This window comes from Arachis hypogaea, chromosome 14 (assembly GCF_003086295.3).
Source record: "Arachis hypogaea cultivar Tifrunner chromosome 14, arahy.Tifrunner.gnm2.J5K5, whole genome shotgun sequence".
Classification (NCBI taxonomy): Eukaryota; Viridiplantae; Streptophyta; class Magnoliopsida; order Fabales; family Fabaceae; genus Arachis; species Arachis hypogaea.
This window is the reverse complement of record NC_092049.1, coordinates 61,436,969-61,454,494: the sequence shown is the minus strand read 5'-3', so window position 1 is coordinate 61,454,494 and position 17,526 is coordinate 61,436,969. Positions and strand designations below refer to the sequence as shown.

Below are 17,526 nucleotides of genomic sequence, written 5' to 3'. Positions count from 1 at the left end.
ATCTTGATTCAAGCATGCATTGTGCACTTTACATGATTTCATGAGGATTTTGCATGAATTTAATGACAAATTGGATGTTGCATTTCCCATGACTTGGACTAGAACTTTGATGCACTTTATTGATTGATTTCAGGACAAAGGAAGCAAAGAAGAACCACATTAGTGGCTACGTTAGTTACACTAACGTTAACACTAACATGGAATGGGAGTAACTTGCAAAGTTAATGAGAAAAGTAATTGCCAATAACGCTCTCGAAGCCATCATTGCCCACGTTAAGAGTCACGTTAACTAAGTTAACATGAACTCTAACGTGGAAGAAAAGAAATGGAGCCAACGTTAGTGACACTTAACATTATCACTAACGTTGGACCAAGCTCATAAGTGGCCACGTTAGTTGCCACGTTAACTTAGTTAACGTGGCTTCTAACGTTAAGAAGTAAAGGGGAAGCCAACGTTAGTGACATTCAACTTTGTCACTAACGTTGGCCAAGTCACAATAAGCCACGTTAACTCCCACGTTAACCTAGTTAACGTGGAAGTTAACGTGAAAAAGGGAGGAGATCGCCAACGTTAGTGACACCTAACATTGTCACTAACGTTGGAATGAGCCCACACAAGCCACTATGAGCCACGTTAACTCCCACGTTAACTTAGTTAACGTGGAAGCTAACATGGATAAGGGAATGATGAGCCAGCGTTAGTGACACTCAACTTTGTCACTAACGTTGGAGATGGCTAGCATGGCCACGTTAGAAGCCACGTTAACCTAGTTAACGTGGACTCTAACGTGAGAAATAGGGGCACATTGGAACGTTAGTGACAATGGTAAGTGTCACTAACATTCTCGAAGGTTGGAAAGCCCACGTTAACTTAGTTAACGTGGACTCTAACGTAGGGAAGGGGGAGATTCCTCAACGTTATTGGGAAAGGTAAGTCCCAATAACGTGTGCGAAGGACAAAGAGGCAACGTTAGTGGCAACGTTTGTGCCACTAACGTTGAAGTTAACGTGGCTCTTACTTTGGTGAGGAACGTTAGTGAAAAAGGTGATTGTCACTAACGTTCTCGAACCCACATTTCCACTTAAACGTTAACACCACTAACGTCCTGAGCTAAAGTCTCTGCCCACTTCACACTTTCTCTCTGCAAACAAAGTTAAGCCCAATGAAGAAGAGAACTGCTTCAAACTCAAGATCCAAAGGCCCATACCCAAGACTTGAAGAATCAACTAGAAGAATAGAAGAGTAGTATATATAGGAGTAGCTTTGAATTATTTTGGGAGTTGGAAATTATAGGGAGCCTCTTGGCATAGAACTACTCTCTGTATTTTACTTTCTCTGCACTTCTAGTTTCATGATGTATTTTCCATCTTTGTTTTCATTTTCCAGAGCTATGAACAACTAAACCCCTTTCATTGGGTTAGGGAGCTCTGTTGTAATTTGATGGATCAATACTAGTTTTCATTATTCTTCTTCTATCTTTTCTCTTGATTTTACTTGAAAGCTTTCGATCTTCATCTAATTGGGTAGTTATCTTGGAAAAGAAGCTATTCAAACTTGGATCTCTTCTGAACCTTGAAAGAGGAATGAAGAGATCATGCTAGAAATGCTTTCTCATGCTGGACCAAATTGGGTTTGGATGGATATGTGACTATAATCCTCTCAACACTTGATTTGGGAAATGTATGTGGTATAATCAATGACCATACTTCATCTCTTCTCATGAGCAATTGACCAAGGAATTAGCTATTGATCAAGATTTGAGAGATTGGATTACAAGAAATTGTAATTCGATCACTTAAGATTGCCAAGGAGATCAATGAGTGCATTGATTGAGGAAGAGACGAAAATGAAATTAATCTGGAGAATGCAACATCTCCTGAGCCCAATGAACTCCCTATTTCTGATCTTACCCATTCTCTTTAATTTCTGTTATTTACTTTTATGAGCAATTCCCCCATTCCCATTTACAATTCTGCAATTTACTTTCAGTCATTTACTTTCAGTTCTTTAATTCTAGCATTTACTTTTTCTGTCATTTACCTTCCCGCCATTTTATTTTCTGCAATTCTCAACTCAAATTCTGGATTCGCTCAACTAGAACATTCCTCTAATTAAAGTTGCTTGATTAATCAATCCCTGTGGGATTCGACCTCACTCTATTGTGAGTTTTTACTTGACGACAAATTCGGTACACTTGCCGAAGGAAATTTGTTATGAGACAAGTTTTCCGTGCATCAAGTTTATGGCGCCGTTGCCCGGGATTGATTGTGCATCAACAATGATTAAGTCGGAGGATAACTAGATTGAGCATTTTGTTTTTGTTTGATTTAATTTTCTGATTGAGTCATATACTTTCTGTTTTAGTTAATCTCTTCCCTTCCCCCTACTTTTTCTTTGTTATTTACAATTCATTTCACTAACCCACTAACTATTTGATATATTGCATCACTCACACTAACAGTCATTCTGATAGAAATACTTTCTGCATCTATTTTTCTTGCTTGTACTTGTTGGTTGTATGACAGGGAGAAGAAGCGGGGCTTCAACTTCCTTTGATTCTGAACCGGAGAGGACCTTTCTTAATTAAGGAGGGAAGCAAGAGAAAAACGTGTAGTTGGTGCTGAGGAAGAGGAGGAATACTTTGAGGAATACTTTGAACCAAACATGGAAGAAAACATGGAAAACCATCATAAAGAAGAGGCTCACAACCATGGCGGAGGAGGTCGAGCAAATCATGCTGGGGAGGATAGAAGAGTTTTAGGCTCTTACATCAATCCAAACCCAGGAAACTGTGGAAGTAGCATTCAAAAGCCAACCATCCATGCCAACCATTTTGAACTGAAGCCACAACTCATCACCCTTGTTCAGAACAACTGTTCGTTTGGAAGGAGTGTCCAAGAGGACCCCAATCAACATCTAACCACCTTCCTTAGAATATGTGACACAGTGAAGTCTAATGGTATTCATCCTGACGCCTATAGACTGCTCTTATTTCCATTCTCACTCAAGAATAAGGCAGCCAAGTGGCTGGAGTCTTTTCCGAAGGAGAGCTTGACAACTTGGGAAGATGTGGTGAACAAATTCTTAGCAAGATTCTACCCCCCTCAACGAATCAATAGGCTGAGAGCTGAGGTCCAAACTTTCAGGCAACAAGATGGTGAGACTCTGTATGAAGCATGGGAGAGGTTTAAAGACCTAACAAGGAGGTGCCCACCAGATATGTTCAACGAATGGGTGCAACTGCACATTTTCTATGAAGGGCTCTCTTATGAGTCAAAGAAAGCAGTAGACCATTCATCCGGAGGATCTTTGAACAGGAAGAAGACCATTGAGGAAGCCATAGATGTCATTGAAACTGTAGCAGAGAATAACTACTTCTACGCTTCCGAAAGAGGGAACACCAGAGGAGTGATGGAGCTAAACAATGTAGATGCTCTGCTGGCTCAGAACAAGCTCATTACCCAGCAGCTGGCTAACCTAACCAAGAAAATGGAGAGGAACCAAGTAGCAGCAATCTCCACTTCATCAACAACCCAAGAAGGAGTGAATGAAGAAGCAGAGGGAAGTCAGGAGCAAGCCAACTACATTGGGAATTCACCTAGTCAAAACCATGATCCATACTCCAAGACTTACAACCCTGGATGGAGGAATCACCCAAAATTTGGGTGGGGAAATCAACAAGACCAAAGACTTGATCAAAGATGCCAAAATCCCAACAATGTAGCCCACTAACACTTCACATCTAGACCATATCAACACCCCCATAACAACACCTCTCTACATCCATATCAAAACCAAAATAACTCACCTCATCCTTCCACCTCTAATCCCGATCTACAATCATTTGATGACAGACTCTCAAGGATTAAGAATCTACTTGAAGGCATAGGCAAAGAGATTCAAGACAGTAAAGCGTTCCGAGAAGAAGTGATGTCCAATATACAGAATCAGGATGCTACCATCAAGAAACTTGAGACACAAATTGGCTATTTATTTAAGCAAATTCCCAGCCACAACCTTCGCAGTAAAACTAACTCAACCAAAAGGGAGGAGTGTCAGGCTATCACCCTTCGGAGTGGGAAGGAACTGAAGGAAACCCCCCAGAAATCACAAGAAGAGGACTCAAATAAAGAGGAAAAAGAGCAGGACGAAGCTCGAGTTCTGACTTTGAGTTCACAAAAAGGGGAAGGAGTGCTAAAGCCAGACGTCCCAAGAGTCCCATACCCTCAGCAATTAAAGAAGAAGGGAGATGACAATCAGTTTTTGAGATTTTTGGAAATTTTCAAGAAACTGCAAATCAACATACTTTTTGCTGAAGCAATAGAACAAATGCCACTCTACGCCAAGTTCTTGAAGGAGCTCATGACTAAGAAGAGAAGCTGGAAGAACAACGAGACTGTGATACTAACCGAAGAATGTAGTGCTATCATTCAGCACAAACTGCCCCAGAAATTGAAGGATCCTGGGAGTTTTCAAATCCCTTGCATTATAGGGGAAATCACAGTGGAGAAAGCTCTTTGTGACTTAGGAGCCAGCATCAACTTGATGTCAGTAGCTATGATGAGGAAGATGAAGATAGAGGAGGCTAAACCAACAAAAATGGCCCTACAGTTGGCAGACAGATCGTTCAAGTTCCCTCATGGCGTAGTAGAGGATTTGCTGGTGAAAGTGGGAGACTTCATATTCCCGGCAGACTTCGTAGTGCTGGACATACAGGAGGAAGCCAAGACCTCCATTATCTTGGGAAGGCCGTTCTTGGCCACTGCTGGAGCTGTCATTGATGTCCAAAAAGGTGATCTCACCCTGAGATTACACAATGAAAAGATAACAATCAATGTGTTCAAGGCCATGAGTTACCCACAAGAACAACTGGGGGAATGTATGAGGTTGGACTCACTTGAAGAGGAGGTGCAGGAGAGTTTTGAAGAAGAAGATTCTGAAGAGCCCAAAAGAATAATAGAGGAAGAGTGTACATCAAGTGAAGAGGTTGCAACAACAGAAATTGGCATACATGTTGCACCAAAGGAAGAGAATGAAAAGTCAGAAGCACCTAAACTTGAACTCAAAGCACTGCCACCCACTCTCAAATATGCATACTTAGGAGAAAATGAAAATTACCCATTGATCATAAGCTCATGCCTCAGCAAAGATCAAGAGGATGAACTGATCAAAGTACTGCGACAGCACAAGGATGCCATTGGTTGGACACTTGCTGACCTGAAGGGGATAAGTTTGGCCATATGCATGCACAAGATACTGCTGGAAGATGATGCCAAACCATCCATTCAATCCCAAAGGAGGTTGAACCCAATCATGAAGGAAGTGGTATAAAAGGAAGTTATGAAGTTATGGCAAGGGGGGGTAATTTACCCAATCTCAGACAGCCCCTGGGTTAGCCTCGTGCATGTCGTCCCAAAAAAAGGAGGAATTACCGTGGTTCCCAATGAGAAGAACGAACTAATTCCTACAAGGACAGTCACAGGATGGCGGATGTGCATAGACTACAGGAAGCTTAACGAGGCTACACGAAAAGATCATTTTCCCCTTCCATTCATGGATCAGATGTTGGAAAGACTTGCAGGGCACGCATATTATTGTTTTCTCGACAGTTATTCAGGATATAACCAAATAGTGGTTGATCCCAGAGATCAAGAGAAAACCTCATTCACTTGCCCATATGGAGTGTTTGCCTACAGGCGCATGCCATTTGGGCTATGTAATGCACCTGTGACCTTCCAACGCTGCATGCTTTCTATCTTTTCAGATATGATAGAAAAATTCATTGAAGTTTTTATGGATGATTTCTCGGTATTCGGAGATTCCTTCCCTAGTTGTCTACATCACCTCGCCTTGGTATTGAAAAGATGCCAAGAGACCAATCTGGTCTTGAACTGGGAGAAATGTCACTTTATGGTGACAGGAGGAATAGTCCTTGGTCACAAAGTTTCTAACCAAGGCATTGAGGTTGACAGAGCTAAAGTAGAACTTATTGAAAAACTGCCTCCACCCAGTGATGTCAGGGCAATTAGGAGCTTTTTGGGGCATGCTGGTTTTTACAGAAGGTTTATTAAAGATTTTTCAAAGATAGCCAAGCCCTTAAGAAATCTCCTTGTATCTGATACACCATTTATCTTTGATGAAACATGCATGTTAGCCTTTGAAAATTTGAAAATGAGGTTGTCCTCTGCTCCTATCATTTCCCCACCTGATTGGAATTTACCGTTTGAATTGATGTGTGATGCATCTGATTTTGCAGTTGGGGCAGTGTTAGGACAGAGGAAAGACAACTTAGTCCATGTGATATACTATGCTAGCAAAGTCCTTAATGATACTCAAAGAAATTATACCACTACTGAAAAGGAGTTACTAGCAATAGTTTTTGCATTTGACAAGTTTAGATCATACCTCATTGGTGCTAAAGTGATTGTCTTTACAGATCACACAGCACTTAAATATTTGTTTGCCAAGCAAGAATCAAAGCCAAGACTAATAAGATGGATCTTATTGTTGCAGGAATTCAATATTGAAATCAGAGACAAGAAATGAGTGGAGAACAAGGTAGCAGATCACCTATCCAGGATTCCTCATGATAAAGGTGGAACACCTGATACAAGTGTAAACGAGTTCTTCCCTGATGAGCAGTTGATGATAGTTCACAAAGCACCATGGTTCGCAGACATTGCCAACTTCAAGGCAACTGGGGCATTGCCTCCAGAGATCAATAAACATCAAAAAAGGAAGCTCATGAATGATGCAAAGTACTTTGTCTGGGATGAGCCATATCTATTCAAGAAGTGTTCAGATAGAATCCTTAGAAGATGTGTTTCGGAAGAAGAAGGACGAGAGGTCCTATGGAATTACCACGGCTCATGCTATGGAGGCCACTTTGGAGGGATAGAACTGCAGCTAAGGTGCTACAAAGCGGATTCTTTTGGCCCACTCTTTTCAAGGATGACAAAGAACTAGTAAAGAGCTGCAATGAGTGCCAAAGATCTGGAAACTTGCCCAAAAGAAATGAGATGCCACAAAATTTCATCTTGGAACTGGAATTGTTTGATGTGTGGGGAGTCGATTTCATGGGACCATTCCCAACCTCATATGCAAACAAGTACATCTTGGTAGCAGTGGATTATATTTCCAAGTGGGTAGAAGCTATAGCAACCCCAACGAATGATAACAGGGTAGTCATGAACTTCCTCAGGAAGAATATCTTTAGCCGGTTTGGAGTCCCACGAGCACTCATCAATGATGGATGGAGCCATTTTTGTAACAGACCACTAGAAGCTCTTATCCTACGATATGGGGTAAAACACAAGGTAGCCACACCTTACCATCCCCACACAAGTGGACAAACTGAGATATCCAACAGAGAGCTAAAAAGGATTCTGGAAAAGACTGTGGGTGCATCAAGAAAGGATTGGTCGAAGAAGCTGGATGATGCTCTTTGGGCATACAGAACAGCATTCAAAACACTACTTGGAATGTCCCCATATCAACTAGTGTATGGGAAAGCTTGTCATTTACCACTGGAGCTGGAACACAAAGCTCTCTGGGCTATCAAGATACTAAATTTTGACTGCATTGCTGCTGGTGCAAAGAGGATCTTGCAGCTGCAAGAGATGGAGGAATTCAGGTAACAAGCCTAAAAAAATACCAAGATGTATAAAGAGAAGGCAAAGAGAAGACATGACATGCATCTTGCACCCAGGAGTTTCGAAAAGGGGCAGCCAGTACTCCTTTACAATTCCAAGTTGAGACTATTCCCAGGAAAACTCAAATCAAGGTGGTCTGGACCTTTTCTTGTCACAAAAGTTTCGCCATATGGACACATTGAAATCATGGATGAAGGTTCAGAGAGGACTTTCACAGTGAACGGACAAAGACTCAAGCATTATCTGGGCAGCATGGGGGAAAACCCCAGAGTAAATTACCATCTCAAGTAAAGGAGGAACCGTCGAGCTAGCGACGATAAAAGAGCGCTCTGTTGGGAGGCAACCCAACCTCAGGTAGTTTCCTTTTCATCTTTATTTCAATAAGGATCACAAGTTGTTTCCCCTGTATTGCGAGGAGCTAAGTTTGGTGTTCCACTCCAAAACAATTCAAGAGTGAAAGTGTGATTCTAAGTTTGGTGTTCCACCAAGGGAATTTAGTTAGAATCACACTCCATTCCCAAAGCACATTGCTAGCTCCAATCAATCAATGGAAACCACTTAGATTTAGTTAGATTTTAGTTAATAATTGTTTTGTTAAACAACAAGATATGAGGTTCTCTGCATATATGCAAGGTTCTGTACTGGGCAAGGAACTAAGTTTGGTGTTGACACAACAAATTAAGTTCAGAAGTCACAAGCATACATGCAAGCTAACTATTTCTCAAGTGCTTTGGGAACAAGCAACTTCCAATAACTTTGCAGGAATCTTATGAGGAAATGGTGCATCTTCACCCAAGGAAGTGAGGTCGCAAAGACCAGGATAATGACAAAAAAAGGGGGCAACTAGAAACCATCCCCTAAAGGTTGTATTGTCACTTAATTCCATGTACTTAGAATGTTAAAAATTGGAAGTCCAAATGCAATCTTGATTAATAGTTAAACGTTAGTTTGAACCTTTTTAAATTCTGTCTTTTAAAGTTTTTGTTGAAGAGGTCTATGTTTGCTGGTCCTTATGTCACTGCACCCTTACTTTGCTTACTTGTATGTTTGTCCCTTTAAATCAAATAAAAAGAGAATGAGTGTTTTAAAAGACCAGAGAGGAGTTCATACTATGTATTAAGTTCATGAGTTTATGGTGTGGTCATAAGTTAGCTAAGTTGGTTCAACCACAAGGTGGGAGGACAACTATCTGTCATGAATCCTATGCTTGAGGAACACCCCATGAGACTAGCTAAATAAGATCCTAATAAGAAAAAGGGAAAGAACAATAAAGGTTGAAAAATAAAAGAAAAAGAGTAAGCAATAAGGCTAGGCACCAATGGTTTTAATCTTGAGGCATGTGTCTGTGGTGCTACTGTGTGAGGGATCTACTTGGATGAATAAGCTCTTAGGGGTGCCTTATCACTTGGTAACTTGGGTTAACTAACTCGGGATTATCAGCTGAAAGTCCACTATCAAGAGTAACCCTCACTACAGAGCATTTAGTAACCCAAAGAGGTGCTGGACACCAAGGTCTCAAAAAAAGAAAATAAATAAACTATATGCCTGTGGTGTGTATGTATGGGGGAGAGACTTGAGCAAGTAAGTCCTTAGGGGTGCTTCAAATCCTAGCACCTTGAACCAACTGGTTTGGGAGTGTTGGCTGAAAGCTTATTTTAAAGAGTTGCCCCCTTACAGAGAACTTAGCCTAAGAACACAAATAAGCCCTGAAATGACAACAAAAGGATCAATGAATAAAAGTCTCATGGGATGCAATCACAGTGAGTATTCTAGGACATGATAAAGGTCTGAAAGCCAGGAATGAACCTAAGTTGCTATGCATGAAACCACCATAAAACCAGGGACATGACTTCCACAAGAATGACTCATTTCTCTTGGCATTCCATTCATCATTCTCTTGTTCCAGTACTTGCTTAGGGACAAGCAAGCTTTAAGTTTGGTGTTGTGATGCCAGGGTATTTTGGCCAGTTTCACTGACCTTTTCTTTACTGTTTTTAGGGTAGTTTCATGCATTTCCTTAGGAAATAAGCTAGTTTTGGGTAGATATTCACTTACATCTTGATTCAAGCATACATTGTGCACTTTACATAATTTCATGAGGATTTTGCATGAATTTAATGAGAAATTGGATGTTGCATTTCCCATGACTTGGACTAGAACTTTGATGCACTTTATTGATTGATTTCAGGACAAAGGAAGTAAAGAAGAACCACATTAGTGGCTATGTTAGTTACACTAACGTTAACACTAACGTGGAATGGGAGTAACTTGCAAAGTTAATGAGAAAAGTAATTGCCAATAACGCTCTCGAAGCCATCATTGCCCACGTTAAGAGTCACGTTAACTAAGTTAACGTGAACTCTAACGTGGAAGAAAGGAAATGGAGCCAATGTTAGTGACACTTAACATTATCACTAACGTTGGACCAAGCTCATAAGTGGCCACGTTAGTTGCCACGTTAACTTAGTTAACATGGCTTCTAACGTTAAGAAGTAAAGGGGAAGCCAACGTTAGTGAAGAAAGGGGAAGCCAGGTTAACTCCCACGTTAACCTAGTTAACGTGGAAGTTAACGTGAAGAAAGGAGGAGATCGTCAACGTTAGTGACACCTAACATTGTCACTAACGTTAGAATGAGCCCACACAAGCCACTATGAGCCACGTTAACTCCCACGTTAACTTAGTTGACGTGGAAGCTAACGTGGATAAGGGAATGATGAGCCAACGTTAGTGACACTCAACTTTGTCACTAACGTTGGAGATGGCTAGCATGGCCACGTTAGAAGCCACGTTAACCTAGTTAACGTGGACTCTAACGTGAGAAATACAGGCACATTGGAATGTTAGTGACAATGGTAAGTGTCACTAACGTTCTTGACGGTTGGCAAGCCCACGTTAAAAGAGCCACGTTAACTAAGTTAACGTGGACTCTAACGTAGGGAAGGGGGAGATTCCTCAACGTTATTGGGAAAGGTAAGTCCCAATAACGTGTGCGAAGGACAAAGAGGCAACATTAGTGGCAACGTTTGTGCCACTAACGTTGAAGTTAACGTGGCTCTTACTTTGGTGAGGAACGTTAGTGAAAAAGGTGATTGTCACTAACGTTCTCGAACCCACATTTCCACTTAAACGTTAACACCACTAACGTCCTGAGCTAAAGTCTCTGCCCACTGATGAGAGAAGTTTTGCGTGGTCTAGAAAATTACGGATAAATCCTCGTTGCAAGTATAGTTTCTAAATCTTCAAAAGTCCTTTCATACAAATGTTTTGGTTGTCACAAGTAACAAACCCCTTTAAAAAATTGATAACCGAGTATTTAAACCTCGGGTCGTCTTCTCAAGGAATTGCAGGGAGGTGTTCTTATTATTGATTATGAAAAAGTGTGTTTTTGGGGAATGTTGAGTTTGGGCAATGGGCACAGATATATTTAAATGACAAGTAAAATAAATAAATGACTGTAAACTAAACTCTTGGCAAGGTATTATAACTGGAAGTCCTATCCTGGTTATCCTTATCAATTGTAATGAGAATTGGATTTTTTTCCCACTTGTTAACCTCTAACTATGAAGGTAAGTTAAGTGGATGAATTAATTCTGATTCCTCAGGTCCTAGTCTTTTCTTGAGAAAGGCTAGAGTTATTGGAACTTGAATTAATGAGATAAAGAAATCCAATTTTCAATCAACAATGAGTTTGATAAATCAAGTGTCTCCAATGACTCAACCAAAACCAAAAGGGAAAAATCCAAATTATTTATATAATAAAAAGGAGCAATCATAAGTCTGAAATACCTCAAGATATATTAAATAGAAAATCAATCTAAACATAGAGAGTCATAAACAAAATTGAGAAAAGAAATAAAAAGAACATTGAACCTGGGAAGAAGTTGAAATAATAAAGTTGAAATAATAATACATCCTAATTCCTTTAAGAGGAATCCTAATCCTAAATCCTAAGAGAGATGAGAGAACCTCTCTCTCTAAAAACTACATCTACTCCTAAAATTGTGAATTATGAGAGCCTTTCTATGAATGGATGCAGTCCCCTACTTTATAGCCTCTAATCTGTGTTTTCTGGGCCGCAAACTGGGTCAGAAACAGTCCAGAATTCGCTGGTTTCGAATTTTGCCACGCTGGATTTCCGTCACTGCAACGCGGCCGAATGGATCACGCGGTCGCATCGCCTAGCGTCAGGGGAACTATAGCATATTATATATCAAATTGAAGCCCCGGACGTTAGCTTTCCAACGCAACTGGAACCGCGTCGTTTGGACCACTTTTGCATGCTTTCTTCCCATCCTCCAAGCCATTCCTGCCTTATAATATCTGAAAACACTTAACACACATATCAAGGCATCTAATGGTAATAAGAGAGGATTAATAATAAGCAAATATAAGATCAAGGAAGCATGTTTTCAATCAAAGCATATAATTAGGAAGGCAAATGTAAAACCATACAAATAATATGAATAAGTGGGTAAAGAGTTGATGAAATCCACTCAATTGAGCACAAGATAAACCATGAAATAGTGGTTTATCACCCACTTCACACTTTCTCTCTGCAAACAAAGCTAAGCCCAATGAAGAAGAGAACTGCTTCAAACTCAAGATCCAAAGGCCCATACCCAAGACTTGAATAATCAACTAGAAGAACAGAAGAGTAGTATATATAGGAGTAGCTTTGAATTATTTTGGGAGTTGGAAATTATAGGGAGCCTCTTGGCATAGAACTACTCTCTGTATTTTACTTTCTCTGTACTTCTAGTTTCATGATGTATTCTCCATCTTTGTTTTCATTTTCCAGAGCTATGAACAACTAAACCCCTTTCATTGGGTTAGGGAGCTCTGTTGTAATTTGATGGATCAATACTAGTTTTCATTATTCTTCTTCTATCTTTTCTCTTGATTTTACTTGAAAGCTTTCGATCTTCATCTAATTGGGTAGTTATCTTGGAAAAGAAGCTATTCAAACTTGGATCTCTTCTGAACCTTGAAAGAAGAATGAAGAGATCATGCTAGAAATGCTTTCTCATGTTGGACCAAATTGGGTTTGGATGGATATGTGACTATAATCCTCTCAACACTTGATTTGGGAAATGCATGTGGTATAATCAGTGACCATACTTCATCTCTTCTCATGAGCAATTGACCAAGGAATTGGCTATTGATCAAGATTTGAGAGATTGGATTACAAAAAATTGTAATTCGATCACTTAAGATTGCCAAAGAGATCAATGAGTGCATTGATTGAGGAAGAGATGAAAATGAAATTGATTCGGAGAATGCAACATCTCCTGAGCCCAATGAACTCCCCATTTTTGATCTTACCCGTTCTCTTTAATTTCTGTTATTTACTTTTATGAGCAATTCCCCCATTCCCATTTACAATTCTGCAATTTACTTTCAGTCATTTACTTTCAGTTCTTTAATTCTAGCATTTACTTTTTCTGTCATTTACCTTCCCGCCATTTTATTTTCTGCAATTCTCAACTCAAATTCTGGATTCGCTCAACTAGAACATTCCTCTAATTAAAGTTGCTTGATCAATCAATCCCTGTGGGATTCGACCTCACTCTATTGTGAGTTTTTACTTGACGACAAATTTGGTACACTTGCCGAAGGAAATTTGTTATGAGACAAGTTTTCCGTGCATCACTTTGCCCAATATTTGATGGCCCAAACCGGCGTTCCAAGTCAGCATAGAAATTCTGGCGTCAAAATGCCAGAACTGGCATAAAAGCTGGAGTTAAACGCCCAAACTGGCACAAAAGCTGGCGTTTAACTCCAAGAAAAGTCTCTACACATGGAAGCTTCAATGCTCAGCCCAAGCATACACCAAGTGGGCCCGGAAGAAGATTTCTGCATTAATTACCTATTTCTGTAACCCTAGGCTACTAGTTTTCTATAAATAGGACCTTTTGCTATGATGCTTTACATAGACTTTCATACACTTTGATAGACCTTTTCACGTTTGGGGGCTGGCCTCACGGCCATGCCTAAACCCTTTTATTCTTATGTATTTTCAACGGTGGAGTTTCTACACACCATAGATTAAGGTGTGGAGCTCTGCTGTTCTTCATGAATTAATGCAATTACTACTATTTTCTATTCAATTCACGCCTACTTCTTCTCTAAGATATCCATTCATTCTTCAACTTGATGAATGTGATGATCTGTAACACTCATCATCATTCTCACCTATGAATATGTTCCTGACAACCACCTCTGTTCTACTAGCAATGGCTTGAATGCGTATCTCTTGGGCTTCTAATCTAAGATTGGAACCTTCGTGGTATAGGCTAGAATCAATTGGCGGCCATTCCTGAGATCCAGAAAGTCTAAACCTTGTCTGTGGTATTCCGAGTAGGATCCGGGAAGGGATGACTGTGACGAGCATCAAACTCGCGAGTGTTGGGCATGTGACAGACGCAAAAGGATCAATGGATCCTATTCCAACATGATCGAGAACCGACAGATGATTAGCCGTGTGGTGACAGCGCATTTGGAACATTTTCACTGAGAGGACGGGAAGTAGCCATTGACAATGGTGATGCCCAACATAAAGCTTGCCATGGAAGGGAGTATGAATAATTGGATGAAGGCAATAGGAAAGCAGAGGTTCAAGAGGAACAAAGCATCTTCATACGCTTATCTGAAATTCTTACCAATGAATTACATAAGTATCTCTATCTCTATCTTTATTTTATGTTTTATCCATCTTTTAATTATCAAATCTCCATAAGCATTTGAATCTTCCTGACTGAGATTTACAAGATGACCATAGATTGCTTCAAGCCGACAGTCTCCGTGGGATCGACCCTTACTCACGTAATGTAACAACCCAACTCCCAGTATGCCATGGTCATACAAGAAGCTAAGTGTTACTAACTTATCCTTCCTAATTATTATTTATTATTTAATATAGGAGCCTGTTCCTTATTAGAGAGATGCCAGTTTTACGAGTAACTTTTTTTTTTGTTGCGGATGTTCAGGTAAAATAAACAAGCATACATTGAGAGTAATAGAAAAGCGGCATAAAGAAACATAGAAATACAGCTGATAATATACATCATGTACACTATAACAAAACATGTAGCGTTTACACAAGATCAAGTCAGTTTACATCCTCGTCATCCTACGTAGCTAATATTTACACGACACTCCCAGGGCCTGGCCCATACAAAAAGCCACTAAGCTGGCGCCCAGGCTAGCCTAACCACTATATAGCTCCTAGCTCTCGGGTGTACTAACACAGGTGAGAGACTAACTATCAGATAATGTCAGACTAGAGTGTCATCAAAAGAATGCCCCTTTCCGCAGTCAAACTATATCTACACGTGGCCGTTCGGAGATTCATTGTGAGGCTCATCCATCTCCTCATCCTGCTCTATCTCTATCTCAGGATCCTCCTCCTCCTCATCGTCTGCAGCTACAGCTATACCCTCAGATCCACCAGAAGCACTACAGTCACTATGTACAAAACCATTCGCGAGCACAAGTCCGTTCACGTATATAGAGGCTACCCCACTGTCCGGTAGTGCCAGCTCATCAGGCTGTGGAAAGTCGGGGATCGGCTCAGGGGGAAAATCCCACTTTGGTGGTATCACAGGTACATAGTCTTCAGCTAACTCAGGCTCATCAGGAATGATAGGCTCAGGTACCGCCTCATTCAAAGGTTGAGCTGGTATAGGGTGCTCAGGATCATCAGGAAAAGGATGTCCAGGTGCATCAGGATGTACCCAGGATAAGGGAAAGTCGTAAGGAGCATCAGGGTTAAAATGCGGGCTAGACAGAGGATGTTGAAAAGCTCAATTAGGTAACGCATATCGTCTAATGCAAGGCTCCAATCCCATGATGAAGTAATTGTGATGTATCGGATCCTCGTAGACGTAAGGGTCCTCGAACTCATAGAAGATCACGCCCGTCTCCATCTGAGGGGGAGGAAGGGAGAGAAGGGGTAAGAACTGGGGAGTTCTTAGTAGGGTCGGGGTTGTTAGTTACGTTCATTTATTCGTTTCCGATTAGCAGATGGATAATAGAATACAGTAATGTAGTAAACAAAAGTTAAAAAAATGGATAGAAAAAAACAAAGAACAGAACACAAGCAGAAGAATACAAGAAGATAAAGCATAGACATAGCACTCAAACAAACAAACAAAAAGAAATAGATCACACACAAGAAAGAATGCAACAGAGAATGATGCGCAGACAAGAATGATGCATGTCTAGCCCTAGCGCAGGCCATGAGCTCATGTGTCGGTTAGCACCTGCATTCCCGACATTTATCCAGTCACGAGTTCACGATTTTCCGGATACGATTTTTCGTTCAAATAAATGCGCATACAATCATTAGCAGCTCTATTGAGGCAGCCTCTGCTTTCTACTCGCAGGAAATATATACACTTGGGAATGGAAAATTACTCTTGGGTTGCCTCAGGGCAACAGATAAATAAACAAACATCTCTTGGGTTGCATTAAGCAACAAATATATATATATATATATATATATATATATATATATATATATATATATATATATATCTTGGGTTGCATTAGGCAACAAATATATATATATAATATATACTATCTCTTGGGTTGCCTCAAGCAACAAATAACTTTTCAATAAGCCTTCTGCTCTTAGTCTCTTTACCCTGTTCTGATTTCTCTGTCTAACTTGTGTATTTAAAGCTTATGTAAATTTCGGTATGATTAGTTAGCCTGCCCCAAGTATAGGTTCATTAAGTCTATACTGAAACAGTTTAACTTTTCATATAATGCCTAACCCTATTCGCAATTCAAGGACTAACTAAGTTGCCCTAGTTCGTTCACTAGTCTCTGTCTGTTTTTCTGTCGTTAAAACTTTACAGACTTTTTCTTCGATTTTTATCTTTTCTTCAACTTTTTATCTTTTATTTATCTTTGCCTCACTAATATGTTTTTACCACTCCCTAAGTGTTTTATGAAGGTAATTATGAGATTCTGCGCTTAAAGTTGTCTTTCTAAAGCTTTTACAGAAAACTGTCTTTTTCGCATTATTTTATTATTTTTATTAAAATATTATCTTTAATTAAATATTATTATTTAATATTTTATTATTTTTTATTATTTTATCATTAAATTTTCAAAAATAAACTTACTTTTACTTTTAACCTTTAAAATTTACTTTTTACCACCCGTAACTTTTAATATTTCTACTTTTACCACCCTAACTTTCAGAAATTACCAAACAACCCCTTAAACACCAAAAATTTTACTTCCTTGCCCTTTTTAAGATCTAAGGCCTGTTCTTCATTGTTCTTCATCACACTCAACGTGTTCTTCATGTTCTTCATAAATTCTTCAGATTCTTTCTCTGTTTTTACCCGTTTTTCAGTCTTTTCAGCAACCGATTTTTACCATATTCAAAATAAAATTGCAGCCACTAAAACCCCATATTTTCTACATGATTTTAACATAAATTGAACCTCAATTTATGCTTAGGGTTTCGTTTTTCCAGCTGCCCAAGAACATGAACTTTAAAGCTTGAATTTCATCAAATTTCATCAAAATTTCACCAAATTTTCACCAAGAATCAATCATATATGCAACCAATTTTTAGCACAGACAATTAATAAAACATTCACACAACTCAAGCACAAATAATCAAGATTAATTTCGTGACACCCTACCTGGTCTTGCTGCTCCTAATTCAATCAAACTTTCAGGTGGTCCTTAAGCACTTTTTCCTCCTAAATCACATCAAGAAAACACATATTTAGACATGTTTCCTTGAAACCGAATCAAAAGAGAGATGGTGCAGCCAACTCACCTTGATCCCAGCCTTGATAAGTCATATGATCATGTAGAGAAAGAAGAGAGAATCATTTTGGTCGGATTGG

General features: G+C 39.7%; 1 non-coding gene across 1 annotated transcript; it reads right to left on the bottom strand.

Annotated features, from left to right (window-relative positions):
* Positions 1–3,118: 3,118 nt before the first annotated feature.
* Positions 3,119–3,225, bottom strand: LOC112745541 (small nucleolar RNA R71). Its single transcript, XR_003173463.1, has one exon. It is a non-coding gene; the product is annotated as a small nucleolar RNA R71 (small nucleolar RNA).
* Between the last annotated feature and the right edge of the window lie 14,301 nt (positions 3,226–17,526).